The 21153-nt window shown below is 39.3% G+C and overlaps 1 long non-coding RNA gene across 1 annotated transcript in view; it reads right to left on the bottom strand.

Moving 5' to 3' along the window:
• Positions 1-21153, bottom strand: part of LOC106997117 (uncharacterized) — a 163145-nt gene that overhangs the window by 97919 nt on the left and 44073 nt on the right. The window contains exon 3 of the long non-coding RNA XR_003727106.2: positions 405-468. This is a non-coding gene — a long non-coding RNA (uncharacterized LOC106997117). The remainder of the gene's footprint in view (positions 1-404; positions 469-21153) is intronic.

Raw genomic sequence — 21153 nt, 5'->3', positions numbered from 1 at the left:
TGCTTCAACCTGGGAGGCGGAGGTTAACGTGAGCTGAGACTGTGCTACTGCACTCTAGCCTGGGTGACAAAGCGAGACTTTGTCTCAAAAGAAAAAAAGAATTCATTTGAAGAAAAGATTAGACTTGAATCCTGATTACCTGGACTTGAATTTCAGCCTTCTCACTTACTAGCTAAATGAATTTGAGGAAATTAATCTCTGAATCAGTATCTTCATCTATAAGTGGCAATACCAACAAGTACTTCACTTGACAATTATGAAGATGAAATAAGATAATACATATATTACTCGGGGCACAGATTAAGCTGCTATAACAAAGAATACCTAAAATATAGGGGTTTAAATAAGATAGAAATATATTTCTTATGTAATATTCCAGAGATAATGGACAATTCAGGACTTACAGCTTCGTCTTCATTCTCAATCTGTAGCTTTCATTTGTGGATAGGTTGCCTTCCAACCAGCAGCCTAGAGGAAAGAGACAGTGGTGGTAAAGAGCTTCCTTTTAAAGACATAACCCAGAAACCACAGACATCCTGCTGCTTATGAACCATTGGCCAGAATGTGGTCATGTGGCCATATCTAGCAACAAGAGAAATTTAGTCTTTATCTGGATGGCCATATGCTCATTTAAAATTATGGAAGATGTGGTCTATTACTAAAAGGAAGAAGGACAGAATGCACATTGGGGGGTCATGAGCAATTTATGTCAGCTACTTTCTCACCATTACATACATTTCTATTACAGGTTTAAAAAAACTTGACATTTTATTTCTGATCCCCTTCTTATAGACAAAAAAGTCCATATAGCCAGCACCTTCAAGAAGCAGAAGATGAGTTTCTGAAGACAGAAGACCATGTCTTATTCATCTGAACATCTCCAGAAACTAACATAGAATCATTCTTAAAAAAATATTTGTCAAAGTGAACAATTACAGTCAATCCTAGAGCCCTTAACTGGGTTAAATCCCTTTAGTGACATGTGGATTATAGACTTTCCAAATTTTGAGGAACTGCACTATACCATGTAAATGGCACCACTGGCCATGCCTGCCATATAATCCAACAGGTTGCACAGTGAAGCTCTTTAGTATGTTCTTGCTATATGGTATTTTTTTTTTTACTTTGAGTTCCAGAATACAAGGGCAGAACATGCAGGTTTGTTACATAGGTATACATGTGCCAGAGTGGTTTGCTGCATCTATCAACACATCATCTAGGTTTTAAGCCCCACATGCATTAGCTATTTGTCCTAATGCTCTCTCCCCCCTCTCCCCTCACCCCCCGACTGGCCCAGTATGTGCTGTTCCCCTCCCTGTGTCCATGTGTTCTCATTGTTCAATTCCCACTTATGAGTAAGGACATGTGGTGTTTGGTTGTTATGCGGTATTTTTGAGGAGGAAATGGTAATATATTTTTCAAAATGGACTCTAAAAGCGGGGTTATATATGCTCAAGCTGAAGATTTAAATCACACATGAAGTCATTAATTTTTGAAAATGTTTTTCATCCATTTTCTTGGCAGTCAGAGAAAACCGACTGCAGAAGCAGCCACTGGGAACCATTGCCTGGCCTATGCAGCTATGTAGTAATATTTTGTAAGCTATGTTTCTTTATAACTTGTCCCAGAATAGACCTGTTTTGCCTGAGATTGGGCAAACCAACTGAAAGGATTCAAATTCTCTCAAATCCCGGATAGTATATGTTAATTTGTGGTTGCAGAGGTGTGCAGTCTGGGAAAATTTGACTTAATTGGAAACAGGAAGGAAACCTAGCTGGGGACTGGAAAGGAATTTTCCATCATTGGGCATCTATTCTGTGTCCAACATTGTGCCGGGGGGACATTCAAGCAAGTTATTTAATTTAATTCTGATATAAACCTTGATTAAATGAGACAAACATCGTTACAGGAAATTTTTTAGGATCAAAGAAGTTAAATGACATGCAAGATCACTGTTGCACATTGGGTTTCTCAGAAGCAGACTTTGAAATGGAGATTTGTGTTCAGAAAATGTGTTAAGGAATATTCTCAGGATCAGCATCTGGAGGGGAAGCACAAGAGGCAGGAGACAGGCAGAGGGAGAGCTGGGCTTCAGTGTGGTTCCAATAAGGCCTCAGCTTATCTGACAGAGAGCCCTAGAGTTGTCATGACCTTTAAGAGAGGTTCTGAGTTGGGATGAGGGGACTGGAACTTTACACTGTCATGTCAGTCAGTTGGATGAAGTCTGAAGCAATTGTAGCAGCTGGGGGGAAGCAAGTTCCTTAGTCCTGAATAGAGATCGGAGCAACATATCACAGAGTCTGCTATAGTCAACCAGCCCGGAAGTAACAAAGCTAGCATATGAATACAGCTTTGGCATCAAAGCTCATGCACTTTTCCACTCACTTGACTCACTAGGCAATCAGCCAGTTGAGTACCCATACATTTTACCATTTTAGAAAAGGGCAAATAATTAATAATAATAATAATTTGTATCCTGGTTTTGGAAATATGGTCTTGGTGTCTTGACATCCTGAAAATTCTCCAAATTTTATATAGATAATTCAACCTTGGATCTATTATTCTCTTTTATGATAAACACCTTTTATAAAATTATTCACAAAAATGTCCTTACTTCTTAAACTAGGTTCAACTAAAACAATAACTACGCTGAAGACTTAAAACATACTCAATTTAAGCTGATTCATTATATAACTTCCAAACGTTGCATCTTAGAAATCAGGAATAATTTAATAGCATAACTTGTGCCAGATGTGTGGCATTCATTTTTAAATATTTTTGATTCACCTAAGGCCTGATAGCTAAGGACAGATATTGGTTTAGAACTCCCAGGAGAAAAAAATGCACAGGAACTCAGAGAGCCTTAGTGAAATGCATGTGCTCCTCATCCTGATATAGAAATCTGAAAAGTGTAGCTAAAATCTATCAGCCATGTTCTTCAACTTGAACGTTGTCATGATTGAGCCAATGTAAAACCCACAGCAGATAAAGCATTCATCCATTCAACAAACATGTAACAGAGGACCTATGGTGTGCAAGGATCAGTGTTTAGCACTCTAAGCATCCTACCCGTGACTTCACTCTTCCAAGAAATTTGGTCTGCTTTCCAGCTGCATCATAACGGCATCTTCTTCCTGCCTTGTTTTAAAGCAATCATTCTACGTAACAAGTGAAGCCAAATATCCTCGTCAACTGTCTTCACATGCAAATTTTCCTCAGCTTATGATGGGGTTACAGCCTGATAAACCCTTCATAAGTTGAAAATATCATAAGTTGAAAATATATACCCCATCAAAAAGTGGGCAAAGGATATGAACAGACATTTCTCAAAAGAAGACATTCATACAGCCAACAGGCACATGAAAAAATGCTCATCATCACTGGCCGTCAGAGAAATGCAAATCAAAACCACAATGAGATACCATCTCACACCAGTTAGAATGGCGATCATTAAAAAGTCAGGAAACAACAGGTGCTGGAGAGGATGTGGAGAAATAGGAACACTTTTACACTGTTGGTGGGATTGTAAACTAGTTCAACCATTATGGAAAACAGTATGGCGATTCCTCAAGGATCTAGAACTAGATGTACCATATGACCCAGCCATCCCATTACTGGGTATATACCCAAAGGATTATAAATTATGCTGCTATAAAGACACATGCACACGTATGTTTATTGCAGCACTATTCACAGTAGCAAAGACTTGGAATCAACCCAAATGTCCATCAGTGACAGACTGGATTAAGAAAATGTGGCACATATACACCATGGAATACTATGCAGCCATAAAAAAGGATGAGTTTGTGTCCTTTGTAGGGACATGGATGCAGCTGGAAACCATCATTCTTAGCAAACTATCACAAGAACAGAAAACCAAACACCGCATGTTCTCACTCATAGGTGGGAACTGAACAATGAGATCACTTGGACTCAGGAAGGGGAACATCACACACCGGGGCCTATCATGGGGAGGGGGGAGGGGGGAGGGATTGCACTGGGAGTTATACCTGATGTTAATGACGAGTTGATGGGTGCAGCACACCAACATGGCACAAGTATACATATGTAACAAACCTGCACGTTATGCACATGTACCCTACAACTTAAAGTATAATAATAATAAATTAATTAAAAAAGAAAAAGAAAAAAAAGAAAAAACGAAAAAAAAAAAAAAAGAAAGAAAGAAAAAAAAAAAGTTAAGGAACCCGCCCAAAGACATACAAGGAGGCAATGGAACAGCTGAGAATAATACTCACATCTTCTGATTCTTGGCCTGAGTTTAATCTAACTATTTCTTGCTAAATGGACATCATAAAATTACTATTGAGAACGAAGCATTGTTCCCAAGTGTTGCGAAAAACAGTACTGGTAATAAAACTACCCTTGAACAAGCATGAGATAGCCGTATCTAAACATCTTGCATATTTCTGGGCATTTTAGAGTAATAGTTTTATTTATTTATTTTTCATATTCAATTAGATATTATTCAAGTATTATAGGGCCCATGGTATAGGAACAACCTACTAGAATTATGATGTGTGAACTTGAAAAGAAAGATGGAGGCTGAGAAGAAGCAAGACTGATAAGTCAACAATATAAACGTATTTACTATGTCCTGAAGTACTATGAAAGAAGATCATGTAAATTCAGGTAAAACAGAATGATGTTACAATGTAAAGTGATTATGCCTGTAATTAAATGCTTTAAGGTTGTCACGCCAAAAAAAAAAAAAAAAAAAAGAAAATATATTAAATATGCCTAACCTGCTGAACATGATAGCTTAGCCTAGTCTACGTTAAATGTTATCAGAACACTCCCATTAGCTTACAGTTGGGCAAAATCATCTAACGCAAAGCCTATTTCATGATAAAGTGTTGAATATGTCGTGTAATTTATTGAATACTGTACTGAGAGTGAAAAACAGAATGCTTGTATAGGCACATGAAATACAGTTTCTACTGAATGCATATTGATTTCAGCACCATGGTAAAGTAAAAAAATCATAAATCAAGGGCCCTCTGTATATGTAAAATTATTATAGATTTGGATGGTATAAAATTTTGCATTTTGTGTTTAGGAAAATCAAAAGTACTGGAATTTTTGTTCTTTCTCCCTTTCAAGCAAGTATGAGGAAAAAAAGCAAGTAATGTATTCCAAAGTGTACACTGAAAAAGACTGAGATTATTTAAGGACATCTGAAAAGATTTTTCACTTACATATGGCATTATATTATAATTTAGGTCTGCCCTCTACCACATTATTGCTGCCCCAGGCACTGAATTATTTTCTTTCCTGTAGTGCAGTGGTTCTTATAGTGTGGTTCCCAGACCAGCAGGTATCAATGTCACCTGGAAACTTAGTAGAAATGCAAATTATTGGATCCCTCCCCAGATCTACTAAATCAGAAATTTTGGGGGTGGGGCTCAGCAGTATGTGTGTTAATAAGTCGTGCATAATTTTCATGCATGCTGAGGTTTCAGAACCATGGTTTTAAGGTTATATATTAAATCATGTTTTTCAATTTCCATTCAATAAATGTTTATTTGGGGTCATGTAATAAGTGCTACACATTATTCAACCTTTGCCAATGGCACTCCTGCATCATATGTAGTTTTTAAAATATATTTATGTCAATTTTTAGCATGATATTACATATCATGTATGCTGGGCACAATCGTGTTTTCGCAGGCTCACCAGGTGATTCTGATGCACTCTCAAGCTTCAGAAGTACGCTGTAACTCATTATCCATTAGTCCTGGCCAAAACAGAAATCCAGTATAAGCTACAGCAAGAAGTAGGAATGTTGTACTCATCTTTAAAGACAAGAGGCAAACAAAGATCTAAGAATTCTTGGCAGCACAGAGCATCTTGTTGCATTTCCAGGCAATGAAGTCTATCAGCCAAAGTAGCGGATTCTGCATAAGAACACAGGGGTTTGAGTCTTGGTTCTTTGACCTCCTGGCTGTAACTTCTTAGGAGGTCGTTTAATCTTCATCATAATTTGTTTCCTCATCTATGAAAAAAGGGTTTTGCCCTGGAGATCTCTATGGCGACTTCCAGCTCTAAGTTCTGTGATTCCACGCATCTCAATCAATATGTATATTTTATTATCATTTTGGAGATGAGCATATTGCCATTTGTTTCCACTTCATGCTACTACTTAAAAGCATATCAAAAACCTCTTATAACTCAATAAGAGAAAGGTCAATTAAAAAGTGAGTAAAGGATCTGAATAGACATTTATCCAAAGATAATATACAAATGGAATATAAACACATGAAAAGATCCTCAACAGACAGAGAGAGAAGAAGGATGGTTACCAGAGGCTGGGAAGGGTAGTGGGGGCTAGAGGAGAGGTAGCGATGATTAATAGGTACAAAAAATAGTTAGAAAGAATGAATAAGATCTACTATTTTATAAGCACAATAAAGTGACTATGGTCAGTAATAACAATTGTATATTTTTAAAATAATGAATGTAACTGGATTGTTTGTAACTCAAAGGGTAAATGCTTGAGGGGATGGATACGCCATTCTCCATGATGTGCTTATTTCACATTGTATGCCTGTGTCAAATCATCTCATGTACCCGATAAATATCTACACCCACTATATACCCACAAAAAGTTTTAAAAATTAAAAAAAAATTTTGGGGCGGAGCAAGATGGCCGAATAGGAACAGCTCCAGTCTCCAACTCCCAGCGCGAGCGACACAGAAGACCAGTGATTTCTGCATTTTCAACTGAGGTACTGGGTTCATCTCACTGGGGAGTGCCGGACAATCAGTGCTGGTCAGCTGCTGCAGCCCGACCAGTGAGAGCTGAAGCAGGGCCAGGCATCGCCTCACCTGGGAAGCGCAAGGGGGAAGGGAATCCCTTTTCCTAGCCAGGGGAACTGAGACACACAACACCTGGAAAATCGGGTAACTCCCACCCCAATACTGCTCTTTAAGCAAACAGGCACACCAGGAGATCATATCCCACACCTGGCCGGGAGGGTCCCACGCCCACGGAGCCTCCCTCATTGCTAGCACAGCAGTCTGCGATATCGCGGCAAGGCAGCAACGAGGCTGGGGGAGGGGCGCCCGCCATTGCTGAGGCTTAAGTAGGTAAACAAAGCTGCTGGGAAGCTCGAACTGGGTGGAGCTCACAGCAGCTCAAGGAAACCTGCCTGTCTCTGTAGACTCCACCTCTGGGGACAGGGCACAGTAAAAATAACAAAAACAGCAGAAACCTCTGCAGACGCAAACGACTCTGTCTGACAGCTTTGAAGAGAGCAGTGGATCTCCCAACACGGAGGTTGAGATCTGAGAAGGGACAGACTCCCTGCTGAAGTGGGTCCCTGACCCCTGAGTAGCCTAACTGGGAGACATCCCCCACTAGGGGCAATCTGACACCCCACACCTCATAGGGTGGAGTACACCCCTGAGAGGAAGCTTCCAAAGCAAGAATCAGACAGGTACACTCGCTGTTCAGAAATATTCTATCTTCTGCAGCCTCTGCTGCTGATACCCAGGCAAACAGGGTCTGGAGTGGACCTCAAGCAATCTCCAACAGACCTACAGCTGAGGGTCCTGACTGTTAGAAGGAAAACTATCAAACAGGAAGGACACCTACACCAAAACCCCATCAGTACATCACCATCATCAAAGACCAGAGGCAGATAAAACCACAAAGATGGGGAAAAAGCAGGGCAGAAAAGCTGGAAATTCAAAAAATAAGAGCACATCTCCCCCGGCAAAGGAGCGCAGCTCATCGCCAGCAACGGATCAAAGCTGGACGGAGAATCACTTTGACGAGATGAGAGAAGAAGGCTTCAGTCCATCAAACTTCTCAGAGCTAAAGGAGGAATTACGTACCCAGAGCAAAGAAACTAAAAATCTTGAAAAAAAAGTGGAAGAATTGATGGCTAGAGTAATTAATGCAGAGAAGGTCCTAAACGAAATGAAAGAGATGAAAACCATGACACGAGAAATACGTGACAAATGCACAAGCTTCAGTAACCGACTCGATCAACTGGAAGAAAGAGTATCAGCGATTGAGGATCAAATGAATGAAATGAAGCGAGAAGAGAAACCAAAAGAAAAAAGAAGAAAAAGAAATGAACAAAGCCTGCAAGAAGTATGGGATTATGTAAAAAGACCAAATCTACGTCTGATTGGGGTGCCTGAAAGTGAGGGGGAAGATGGAACCAAGTTGGAAAACACTCTTCAGGATATCATCCAGGAGAACTTCCCCAACCTAGTAGGGCAGGCCAACATTCAAATTCAGGAAATACAGAGAACGCCACAAAGATACTCCTCGAGAAGAGCAACTCCAAGACACATAATTGCCAGATTCACCAAAGTTGAAATGAAGGAAAAAATCTTAAGCGCAGCCAGAGAGAAAGGTCGGGTTACCCACAAAGGGAAGCCCATCAGACTAACAGCAGATCTCTCGGCAGAAACTCTACAAGCCAGAAGAGAGTGGGGGCCAATATTCAACATTCTTAAAGAAAAGAATTTTAAACCCAGAATCTCATATCCAGCCAAACTAAGTTTCATAAGTGAAGGAGAAATAAAATCCTTTACAGATAAGCAAATGCTTAGAGATTTTGTCACCACTAGGCCTGCCTTACAAGAGACCCTGAAGGAAGCACTAAACATGGAAAGGAATAACCGGTACCAGCCATTGCAAAAACATGCCAAAATGTAAAGACCATCGAGGCTAGGAAGAAACTGCATCAACTAACGAGCAAAATAACCAGTTAATATCATAATGGCAGGATCAAGTTCACACATAACAATCTTAACCTTAAATGTAAATGGACCAAATGCCCCAATTAAAAGACACAGACTGGCAAACTGGATAAAGAGTCAAGACCCATCAGTCTGCTGTATTCAGGAGACCCATCTCACACGCAGAGACATACATAGGCTCAAAATAAAGGGATGGAGGAAGATTTACCAAGCAAATGGAGAACAAAAAAAAGCAGGGGTTGCAATACTAGTCTCTGATAAAACAGACTTTAAACCATCAAAGATCAAAAGAGACAAAGAAGGCCATTACATAATGGTAAAGGGATCAATTCAACAGGAAGAGCTAACTATCCTAAATATATATGCACCCAATACAGGAGCACCCAGATTCATAAAGCAAGTCCTTAGAGACTTACAAAGAGACTTAGACTCCCATACAATAATAATGGGAGACTTCAACACTCCACTGTCAACATTAGACAGATCAACGAGACAGAAAGTTAACAAGGATATCCAGGAATTGAACTCATCTCTGCAGCAAGCAGACCTAATAGACATCTATAGAACTCTCCACCCCAAATCAACAGAATATACATTCTTCTCAGCACCACATCGTACTTACTCCAAAATTGACCACGTAATTGGAAGTAAAGCACTCCTCAGCAAATGTACAAGAACAGAAATTATAACAAACTGTCTCTCAGACCACAGTGCAATCAAACTAGAACTCAGGACTAAGAAACTCAATCAAAACCGCTCAACTACATGGAAACTGAACAACCTGCTCCTGAATGACTACTGGGTACATAACGAAATGAAGGCAGAAATAAAGATGTTCTTTGAAACCAATGAGAACAAAGATACAACATACCAGAATCTCTGGGACACATTTAAAGCAGTGTGTAGAGGGAAATTTATAGCACTAAATGCCCACAAGAGAAAGCAGGAAAGATCTAAAATTGACACTCTAACATCGCAATTAAAAGAACTAGAGAAGCAAGAGCAAACACATTCGAAAGCTAGCAGAAGGCAAGAAATAACTAAGATCAGAGCAGAACTGAAGGAGATAGAGACACAAAAAACCCTCCAAAAAATCAATGAATCCAGGAGTTGGTTTTTTGAAAAGATCAACAAAATTGACAGACCACTAGTAAGACTAATAAAGAAGAAAAGAGAGAAGAATCAAATCGACGCAATTAAAAATGATAAAGGGGATATCACCACCGACCCCACAGAAATACAAACTACCATCAGAGAATACTATAAACACCTCTACGCAAATAAACTGGAAAATCTAGAAGAAATGGATAATTTCCTGGACACTTACACTCTTTCAAGACTAAACCAGGAAGAAGTTGAATCCCTGAATAGACCAATAGCAGGCTCTGAAATTGAGGCAATAATTAATAGCCTACCAACGAAAAAAAGTCCAGGACCAGATGGATTCACAGCTGAATTCTACCAGAGGTACAAGGAGGAGTTGGTACCATTCCTTCTGAAACTATTCCAGTCAATAGAAAAAGAGGGAATCCTCCCTAACTCATTTTATGAGGCCAACATCATCCTGATACCAAAGCCTGGCAGAGACACAACAAAAAAAGAATTTTAGACCAATATCCCTGATGAACATCGATGCAAAAATCCTCAATAAAATACTGGCAAACCGGATTCAGCAACACATCAAAAAGCTTATCCACCATGATCAAGTGGGCTTCATCCCTGGGATGCAAGGCTGGTTCAACATTTGCAAATCAATAAACATAATCCAGCATATAAACAGAACCAAAGACAAGAACCACATGATTATCTCAATAGATGCAGAAAAGGCTTTTGACAAAATTCAACAGCCCTTCATGCTAAAAACGCTCAATAAATTCGGTATTGATGGAACGTACCTCAAAATAATAAGAGCTATTTATGACAAACCCACAGCCAATATCATACTGAATGGGCAAAAACTGGAAAAATTCCCTTTGAAAACTGGCACAAGACAGGGATGCCCTCTCTCACCACTCCTATTCAACATAGTGTTGGAAGTTCTGGCTAGGGCAATTAGGCAAGAGAAAGAAATCAAGGGTATTCAGTTAGGAAAAGAAGAAGTCAAATTGTCCCTGTTTGCAGATGACATGATTGTATATTTAGAAAACCCTATTGTCTCAGCCCAAAATCTCCTTAAGCTGATAAGCAACTTCAGCAAAGTCTCAGGATACAAAATTAATGTGCAAAAATCACAAGCATTCTTATACACCAGTAACAGACAAACAGAGAGCCAAATCAGGAATGAACTTCCATTCACAATTGCTTCAAAGAGAATAAAATACCTAGGAATCCAACTTACAAGGGATGTAAAGGACCTCTTCAAGGAGAACTACAAACCACTGCTCAGTGAAATCAAAGAGGACACAAACAAATGGAAGAACATACCATGCTCATGGATAGGAAGAATCAATATCGTGAAAATGGCCATACTGCCCAAGGTAATTTATAGATTCAATGCCATCCCCATCAAGCTACCAATGAGTTTCTTCACAGAATTGGAAAAAACTGCTTTAAAGTTCATATGGAACCAAAAAAGGGCCCGCATCTCCAAGACAATCCTAAGTCAAAAGAACAAAGCTGGAGGCATCACGCTACCTGACTTCAAACTATACTACAAGGCTACAGTAACCAAAACAGCATGGTACTGGTACCAAAACAGAGATATAGACCAATGGAACAGAACAGAGTCCTCAGAAATAATACCACACATCTACAGCCATCTGATCTTTGACAAACCTGAGAGAAACAAGAAATGGGGAAAGGATTCCCTATTTAATAAATGGTGCTGAGAAAATTGGCTAGCCATAAGTAGAAAGCTGAAACTGGATCCTTTCCTTACTCCTTATACGAAAATTAATTCAAGATGGATTAGAGACTTAAATGTTAGACCTAATACCATAAAAATCCTAGAGGAAAACCTAGGTAGTACCATTCAGGACATAGGCATGGGCAAAGACTTCATGTCTAAAACACCAAAAGCAACGGCAGCAAAAGCCAAAATTGACAAATGGGATCTCATTAAACTAAAGAGCTTCTGCACAGCAAAAGAAACTACCATCAGAGTGAACAGGCAACCTACAGAATGGGAGAAAATTTTTGCAATCTACTCGTCTGACAAAGGGCTAATATCCAGAACCTACAAAGAACTCAAACAAATTTACAAGAAAAAAACAAACAACCCCATCAAAAAGTGGGAAAAGGATATGAACAGACATTTCTCAAAAGAAGACATTCATACAGCCAACAGACACATGAAAAAATGCTCATCATCACTGGCCATCAGAGAAATGCAAATCAAAACCACAATGAGATACCATCTCACACCAGTTAGAATGGCGATCATTAAAAAGTCAGGAAACAACAGGTGCTGGAGAGGATGTGGAGAAAGAGGAACACTTTTACACTGTTGGTGGGATTGTAAACTAGTTCAACCATTATGGAAAACAGTATGGCGATTCCTCAAGGATCTAGAACTAGATGTACCATATGACCCAGCCATCCCATTACTGGGTATATACCCAAAGGATTATAAATTATGCTGCTATAAAGACACATGCACACGTATGTTTATTGCGGCACTATTCACAATAGCAAAGACTTGGAATCAACCCAAATGTCCATCAGTGACAGACTGGATTAAGAAAATGTGGCACATATACACCATGGAATACTATGCAGCCATAAAAAAGGATGAGTTTGTGTCCTTTGTAGGGACATGGATGCAGCTGGAAACCATCATTCTTAGCAAACTATCACAAGAACAGAAAACCAAACACCGCATGTTCTCACTCATAGGTGGGAACTGAACAATGAGATCACTTGGACTCAGGAAGGGGAACATCACCCACCGGGGCCTATCATGGGGAGGGGGGAGGGGGGAGGGATTGCATTGGGAGTTATACCTGAAGTAAATGACGAGTTGATGGGTGCAGCACACCAACATGGCACAAGTATACATATGTAACAAACCTGCACGTTATGCACATGTACCCTACAACTTAAAGTATAATAATAATAAATAAATTTTAAAAAAAAATTTTAAAGATGCTCAACATTATTACCATCAGATAAATGCCATTCAAAACCACAGTAAGATACCACTTCATACCCCTTAGAATGACTAAAATAAAAAAGACTGACAATAACACGTGTTGTGGAGGATGTGAAGAACTCAGAATTCCAATACATAGCTGGTGGGATTGTAAAATTATGCAGCTGCTTAGAAAACAGTTTAGCAGTTCCTCAGTTAAACATAGACGTTCTACAAGACCGAACAGTTCAACTTCTAGATGTATACCCAAGAGAATTGAAAACATAAGTTTAAAAAGTTCTACACAAATGTTCATAGCAACATTATTCACAGCAGCTAAAATGTGGAAACAATATAAATATCTATCAATGATGAATGAGTAAATAAAATGTGGTCTTGCCCATGCAATAGAACATTCTTCAATAATAAAAAGGAATGATGTATGAATAAATGTTACAATATGGATGAACCTTCATAATGTTGTGCTAATTGAGAGAAGACAGTCACAAAAACTACATTATTTTATGATTCCATATTTATGACGTGTCCAGAATAGGCAAATCCATAGAGACAGAAAGTAGTTTCCTGGTTAGCTAGGGCTGGAAAGACTTGGGGGAAGAGGGGGACGGGTGTGATTGCTAAAGGGTATAGGTTTCTTTCGAGATGCTGTAAATATTCTGAAATTAATTGTGGTGACAGTTGCACAATTCTGTGAATATACTGAAAATCATTAAATTATATGCTAAAAATGGACGAGTTGTATGGTATGTAAATTAGATCTCAATAAAGCTGTTACAAAGAAACAACAGTATATCTGAACTTTCTCCCCTGCTCCACCTCTCCTCTCATCATATCTAGTGACCATCAGTGAGATACTGAACTAGCTGAACTAATGCCTTGACAACTCTAGTAGTCTGGAATGATAGTGCCATCCTACTGTATCTCATTCATTATTTTAATACTCAAGCAATTTGGATGCAGTATAGATGTAATTCTGTGTTGCTGTTAATCAAACCCAAACTCCTAACAAAAGACATTTCTAGGTCTTATTTGTTCTTCTTCTTCTTTTTTTTTTTTTTTTAAGACAGAGTCTCACTCTGTCACCCAGGCTGGAGTGCAGTGGCATGATCTCAACTCACTGTAACCTCTACCTCCCAGGTTCAAGTGATTCTCGTGCCTCAACCTCCCAAGTAGCTGGGATTACAGCCATGTGTTACCACTCCTGGCTAATTTTTGTATTTTTAGTAGAGATGAGGTTTCGCTGAGTCACCCATGTTGGTCTTGAACTCCTGAGCTCAAGCGAACCGCCCACCTTGGCCTCCCAGGCGGAAGCCACTGTGCCTGGCATTTTTTTTTTTCTTACTCATTAATCACTCCCACCTCTCTCCCGCCCCCCACTACCCTTCCCAGCCTCTGGTAACCACCCTTCTATTCTCTGTCTCCATGAGTTCAATTGTTTTGGTTTTAGATCCCACAAATAAGTGAGACACAACAGGGGGACTACAGTCAATAATATTTTAATTGCATCTTTTAAAATAACTAAAGGAGTATAATTAGATTGTTTGTAGCACAAAGGATAAATGCTTGAAGGAACAGATACGTAATTTTTCATGATGTGATTATTACACATTGCATGTCTATACCAAAAAACCTCATGTACCCCATAAATATATACACCTACTATGTACCCACAAAAATAAAAAATATATATATATATATTTTTAATGTGTAAAGTGTGATTTTTTTTTATTTATTTTTTATTATTATACTTTAAGTTCTAGGGTACATGTGCATAACGTGCAGGTTTGTTACATATGTATACTTGTGCCATGTTGGTGTGCTGCACCCATCAACTCGTCAGCACCCATCAACTCGTCATTTGCATCAGGTATAACTCCCAATGCAATCCCTCCCCTCCCCCTCCCCATGATAGGCCCCGGTGTGTGATGTTCCCCTTCCTGAGTCCAAGTGATCTCATTGTTCAGTTCCCACCTATGAGTGAGAACATGCGGTGTTTGGTTTTCTGTTCTTGTGATAGTTTGCTAAGAATGATGGTTTCCAGCTTCATCCATGTTCCTACAAAGGACACAAACTCATCCTTTTTTATGGCTGCATAGTATTCCATGGTGTATATGTGCCACATTTTCTTAATCCAGTCTGTCACTGATGGACATTTGGGTTGATTCCAGGTCTTTGCTATTGTGAATAGTGCCGCAATAAACATACGTGTGCATGTGTCTTTATAGCAGCATGATTTATAATCCTTTGAGTATATACCCAGTAATGGGATGGCTGGGTCATATGGTACTTCTAGTTCTAGATCCTTGAGGAATCGCCATACTGTTTTCTATAATGGTTGAACTAGTTTACAATCCCACCAACAGTGTAAAAGTGTTCCTATTTCTCCACATCCTCTCCAGCACCTGTTGTTTCCTGACTTTTTAATGATTGCCATTCATCAAAAAGTGGGCAAAGGATATGAACAGACATTTCTCAAAAGAAGGCATTCATACAGCCAACAGGGCACATGAAAAAATGCTCATCATCACTGGCCATCAGAGAAATGCAAATCAAAACCACAGTGAGATACCATCTCACACCAGTTAAAAATATATATTTTAAAAAGACATTTACCAAGATGAATGCGAGAAGCTAGCTCTTTTTAAAATTATTATATGGGAAATGACCATTGTCAGTTAATGGCACATGATGAATTGGGCATAAACAGGACATCCACAGAATGAGCAAACATTTTTCAATTCTTTCTTTAATCCTTGATTCATTCATTGTGAATTTTATCAGTGAATGTGAGGGTTTGCAAAAGGAAACCTTATCCTTTCTGAAGCTCACTAGTTTTTAAGTTCACACACATAAAAATGATGCTCTGAAAACCTTTGCTAAATTATGCACATGAAAATAAACAACAATCTAGGAAGCAAATTTCTCAAAGTCTACAATGATGAGGCTAATCACAATCATAAATTGGGCCTTATAGGGCATGCCAAATGTCTGCAGCAATTACACCTACCTGTTTTATTTGCCCGAGCTTCAGGTAGGCCAAAAGACATTCACTGTGAAAGTTAGCATGACTGATTTTTCGTTAATCAAATCAGAAATGTAAATTTCCTTTTCTAGTAACACAGGGCCAGAGGAGATGATTTTCATTATAGAAAGGGCTGTGGATGCATGAGGACATTCTAGAAATCTGGGCCAAATAGTATTTTTAGACATTAAGAGTTAGTGAGAATTTGTGTTACTTAACTGCATTTTACAGTAAAATAAAATCTATAAGAAGTGAGAGCATAAATAGTTGATTCCTGATATTTTATTATGGCCTATGCTATCGGACTGACCAGAAATCATACATTTAGAGACTGCCCTTTGTATAAATGTAAATACTTGAAGAGATGAAGGACTGCATTAAGAAGCTGAAAATTATAGACTCTGTCCACACGCACACAAAATGTAAGCAACTGTAAAGTTTTGCGTATAATTTCACAAACATACCCCAAGAGTGTTCTATAGATACCAGATTAAGAATCCATGAAAATGTTAAAAAAAAAAAAAAATCAGTGATACCATGAACACACTCGTGGCTACATTGAAAACTATCTGACAACACCAAGTGTTGGCAAGGATATGGAATCCCTTATACACTTTGGGAAACTGGCAGTTTCTGTAAAAGTTAAATGTATGTCATCTACACTATGACCCTGCAATTCCAGTCCTATGTATTCTTCCAGAAGAAAGGAAAACAGAAGCTTTTACAATGACTTGTATAAGACTGTTCTTAAGTTTTTTTCTTGATAGTTAAAAACTAGAAATAATACAAATGGCCATGAACAGTAGTATGCATAAAGAAATTATGGCATATTCATACAATGGAATCTTTTTAAAAAAATTCTAATGTTACTTATATCCACAACAATATGATTAAATTTCCAAAACATGCTGAATGAAAGAAGCCAAACACAAGAGAATACAAAGTTCTAGAACAGACCAAACTAATACAAAGCAAAAGTGACCAGATCAATGGTTATTTCTGAAAGGAGTGATGGTCTAGAAGGCACGTGGAACTTTCTCGGGTGACAGAGATCTTCAACATCTTGATAGAGGTATGGGTTGCACAGGTATATGCATTTATCAAAAGTGATTGAACTGTTTACTTAAGACTTGTACATTTCACTTTATGAGGAACAAACCTCAATAAAAATATGCTTTAGAAAACATGAATTGGAGATCTGTAAGTATCAGTGTGAGAGAATTCATACTTTTACTACATGTTTAGGCATTGTTAGTAAAAGCACTGGACAATATGGAAAGTTGTTTTTTAAATCATGGGGACATTCTATTTGAATGTATAGCTGTAGACAGAAAGGATGACACCTCTGACAGAAATATAATTTGTACTTTTGTACAATTTATTCGGCATTTTCCTACATCTCTCATTTGATTTTCACGGCAACTCAGGCATTATAATCACACCTGCCACCCCACTGCTGCCATTGTGCAGATGAAGATATTAAGGTTCAGAGAGGTTGAAGGTTGTACTCAAGGTCACACAGTCCATTTGTGGCAAAGCTGGGACCAGAACCCTTATTTTTAAAAGAAAGTTAAGTGCTCACTTTACTCCTATTCTTTTAGAGAAGCAAAACTTACAATAGCCAGAGAAACATATGATTTAGACTCCAGAAATATAGATATTATTTAGTGAATTAAAACTCCACTTTGGGAGGCTGAGGCGGGCAGATCACAAGGTCAGAAGATCGAGACCATCCTGGCTAACACAGTGAAACCCTGTCTTTACTAAAAATACAAAAAATTAGCTGGGCGTGGTGGCAGGCGCCTGTAGTCCCAGCTACTCGGGAAGCTGAGGCAGGAAAATGGTGTGAACCCAGGAGGCGGAGCTTGCAGTGAGCCGAGATCACGCCACTGCACTCTAGCCTGGGCAACACAGCGAGACTCCATCTCAAAAAAAAAAACAAAAACCTCCAATGTGTCTGATACACACTGTAAAGCGCCTCTAGAGCCCCTTTTAATTTGGGCTCAAGAATACCTTGTTCACTGAAAAAGCATGGCTGGCCATGTTAAAAACTCAGAGTTAGTTTGGGTTTCTCTGTCACTCAGTATCAAGATTTACTAATAATTTTAAGGACACAGTAATTAAGAGGCTGTGAAGGTTAATTTTATGAGTCAACTTGACTGAGCCACAGGGTGCCCAGACATTTGGTCAACCATTATTCTAGGGGTGTATGTGAGGGTGTTTCTGGATGAGGTTAACATTTGAATCAGGAGACTAAATAAAGCAGATTGCTCTCCCTAATGTGACTGGGCCTCCTCCAGTCAGTGGAAAGCCTGAATAGAACATAAGCCGACCCTTCTCTGAATAAGAAGGAATTCTTCTGGCCTGACTGCCTTGAACTGGGACATCAGATCTTTCTTGTCTTCAAACTCTGAAACATTGCCTCTTTCTGGGTCTCAAGCCTGCTAGCATTTCGACTGGAACTACCCCATTGGCCCTCCTGCATTTCTAGCTTGTTGACTGCAGATCTTGGGACTTGTCATTGCCCACCTCCATTATGGCATGAGCCAATTCTTAAAATAAATCTGTATGTAAGTCTCCTCATTGGTTCTGTTTCCCTGGAGAACATTGACTAATCAAGAGTCCCTGGTGAAGCAGGGAGAGATCCAGCACATGGAGTATGGTTCCCAGGTCATCCTCCCTGGGACAGACATGCATTCTCTGGCCCAAAGCAATGACGGGGTCTCTAAAGAGATTGGTAGATTGCTTGATACAGTAGGGAGATTTGGTGTTATAAATCATCTCCATTTTATGCCGGGATCATTATAAGATTTAAACAAAATTGTCCAGGAAGCCAGGCCTTATAAATCCATAGATTCTACTTTAGTTTTCCATAAGCAATTCTAATCCAGGGTCATTCCTGCTAAAATGGACTCTCCTCCTAGCAAATCTCATTAGTTTATTTTCCAGAAGGTCAATTATGAGCATGTTTATAAGAAGATTACATTCAACCATTTGCTTTCTTTGCTCCCAGGACTGTCCTCCTGGTACAAGGAGAGAAAAGGATCACAGGCCAGCTGCTTAATTCACTGCTTCCCCAGGATTGAAATCCAAGTGATACACCACAGACCACAATCTAACTCCACCACATGCTAGTTCTCAGAATCTCAAACCATTGGTGGCTCCTTATGAGGGAACTGGCAAGCCCCTCAGAGAAGAGCCATCCCAAGGTTGAGGTAATTTGGGCCACATCGCTGGGAAGGATTTAGGAAAGAACATTGTTGGGGGAGGAGGGGAGCTGGTGCTACATAAACAAAGAAATGAAATAGTAGAGTCCATTTATTGAAGGCTCACTAACATAAACTTATAAGGGAATGTTACCTTCGTTTTACTCTTGTAGATCTGAGGCCCAGGGAGGTTGAGTAACTTGTTCAAGGTCCCACAGTGAGTAAGAGGCAAAGCCAAGAGTTAAACCCAAAATAGTCTAAGGCTCAATCTCAACTCCAAACTGCCCCTTGCCCCTTTTTATACTATGCTTTATGATGTTGGACCTGGAATGCTGCAAGCTGCATTTTGGTTTCCCAGCTGTTGGACTCTACCAGCGGGAACACTGGAGGAATACAGCAAGGCTGGTGGAAGGAGAAAGGATGTGCTTTTGCCTGTTTGCCTCCTCTTCCTGTTAGTGTCACCCAGCAATGCCTCTTCACCCCAGCATTAGCAGCTTCTTTCTATAGCAGCAGCGGAATCCAGTTTGCAATCTCTCTGACACTTGAGAAACTAGCCTCATTGCCCCTTCAGAGACACCACCACCAGCCAGCCTGGGCCTCCTCATCAGGGGCATGGGTCTCAGGCCCCAAGACCAGACTCCGAGTTTCTAAGATTTAATTATTCTAATCTTTCCCCTCTGTTCCCCTAACTTTCATGAGGGTAGCTGCATTCTGCAGCAGCTACATCCCTGACTCCTCTGTGTTCTCTTTTGTGTTTTTTCAATTACACAGTTCACAGTAGTTGAAGTGACTGGTGTGGTGTCCGTCTTCTGACCCTGACTGATACATGTCTTCCTCTACCATCCATTTTTGCTCTCTACTCCCAACCCACATTCTTCAAAACAAAGCAGGTGGGACCATTCCTCTCCCTTACACACATCCTTCTCAGGGAAACTTGAATTTTATTTGGGGCATGGAGTCTTAGGAAGTAAAATGAAGTTTATTGAGCTAGTGCTCTCTAGGCCTCTTTGGTCAAGCCCAAGACTGAGTATTCTTAGTTTGATATGTATTTTCATCAGCTTTATTGAGATACAATTCATGGAAAACAAACTGCATCTCTTCAAAAGGTACAGTTTAATGCATTTTAACATGTATACACCCAGGAAACCACTAAGGCAATCAAAATACAGAGCATTTTTACCACCCCCCGACACACAATGCTCTCAAGCGTTTTTTCAGTTCCCCCCTCCCTCCTCCTTGGACCCCAGGCAACCAGTCACTGGTCTGCTTCCTGTCACTATCAATTAGTTGACATTTTCTTAACTTCAAGTAAATGGAATCATATAGTGTGTCATCTTTTGTGTCTGGCTTTTTTCACTTAGCATAATGATTTTGTGATTCATGTATGCTGCCACATTTTCAACAGTTTAGTCCTTTTTCTTGCTAAGTAATAGTTCATTGTACAGATGTACAATAGTTTGCTTATCCATTCACTTGCTGACTCACATTTGGGTAATTTCTAATTTGGGGTTATTATGACTAGAGCCTGAATACCTATGTATAAATCTTTGGATAGTAAATACCATCCAAAGATATGTTATTTTTAAATTTAGGTGTAACATATATACAGTAAATTATGTTTTAAAAAAGTATGTAGATTGACAATTTCTCACATACTCATATGCCCCGGTGTAACACCACCCAGATTAAGACTTAAAACATTTTCAATATCAAGGAAGGTCCCTCTGTGCCCCATTCCAGACAGCAGAGGTCACCACTATTCTGACATCTGTCTGCATTGATTGCTTTTGCCTTTTTCAGACATCATATAATAGATTATAGAGTATGTGTGTACACTGTTGTGTTGGGTTTCTCTTGATCAATATTGTCTATGAGATTCATTCATGTTGTTTTACATAGGTATAGCTCATTCTTATTGCAGTGTGGTGTTATATTGTGTGGATACACCACATTTATTTATCCATTCTGTTGATAGATATAAGGATTATTTCCAATTTTTTCTCTTATAAATATAGCTACTATGGACATTCTTGCACATGTCTTTAGTGAACGTATGTTCTCATTTTTTTCAACCTAGGGATGGGATTGTTAGGCCA

The sequence above is a fragment of the Macaca mulatta genome, chromosome 2 (assembly GCF_049350105.2).
Source record: "Macaca mulatta isolate MMU2019108-1 chromosome 2, T2T-MMU8v2.0, whole genome shotgun sequence".
NCBI classification, from domain to species: Eukaryota; Metazoa; Chordata; class Mammalia; order Primates; family Cercopithecidae; genus Macaca; species Macaca mulatta.
This window is presented reverse-complemented; position numbering and strand designations above follow the sequence as displayed.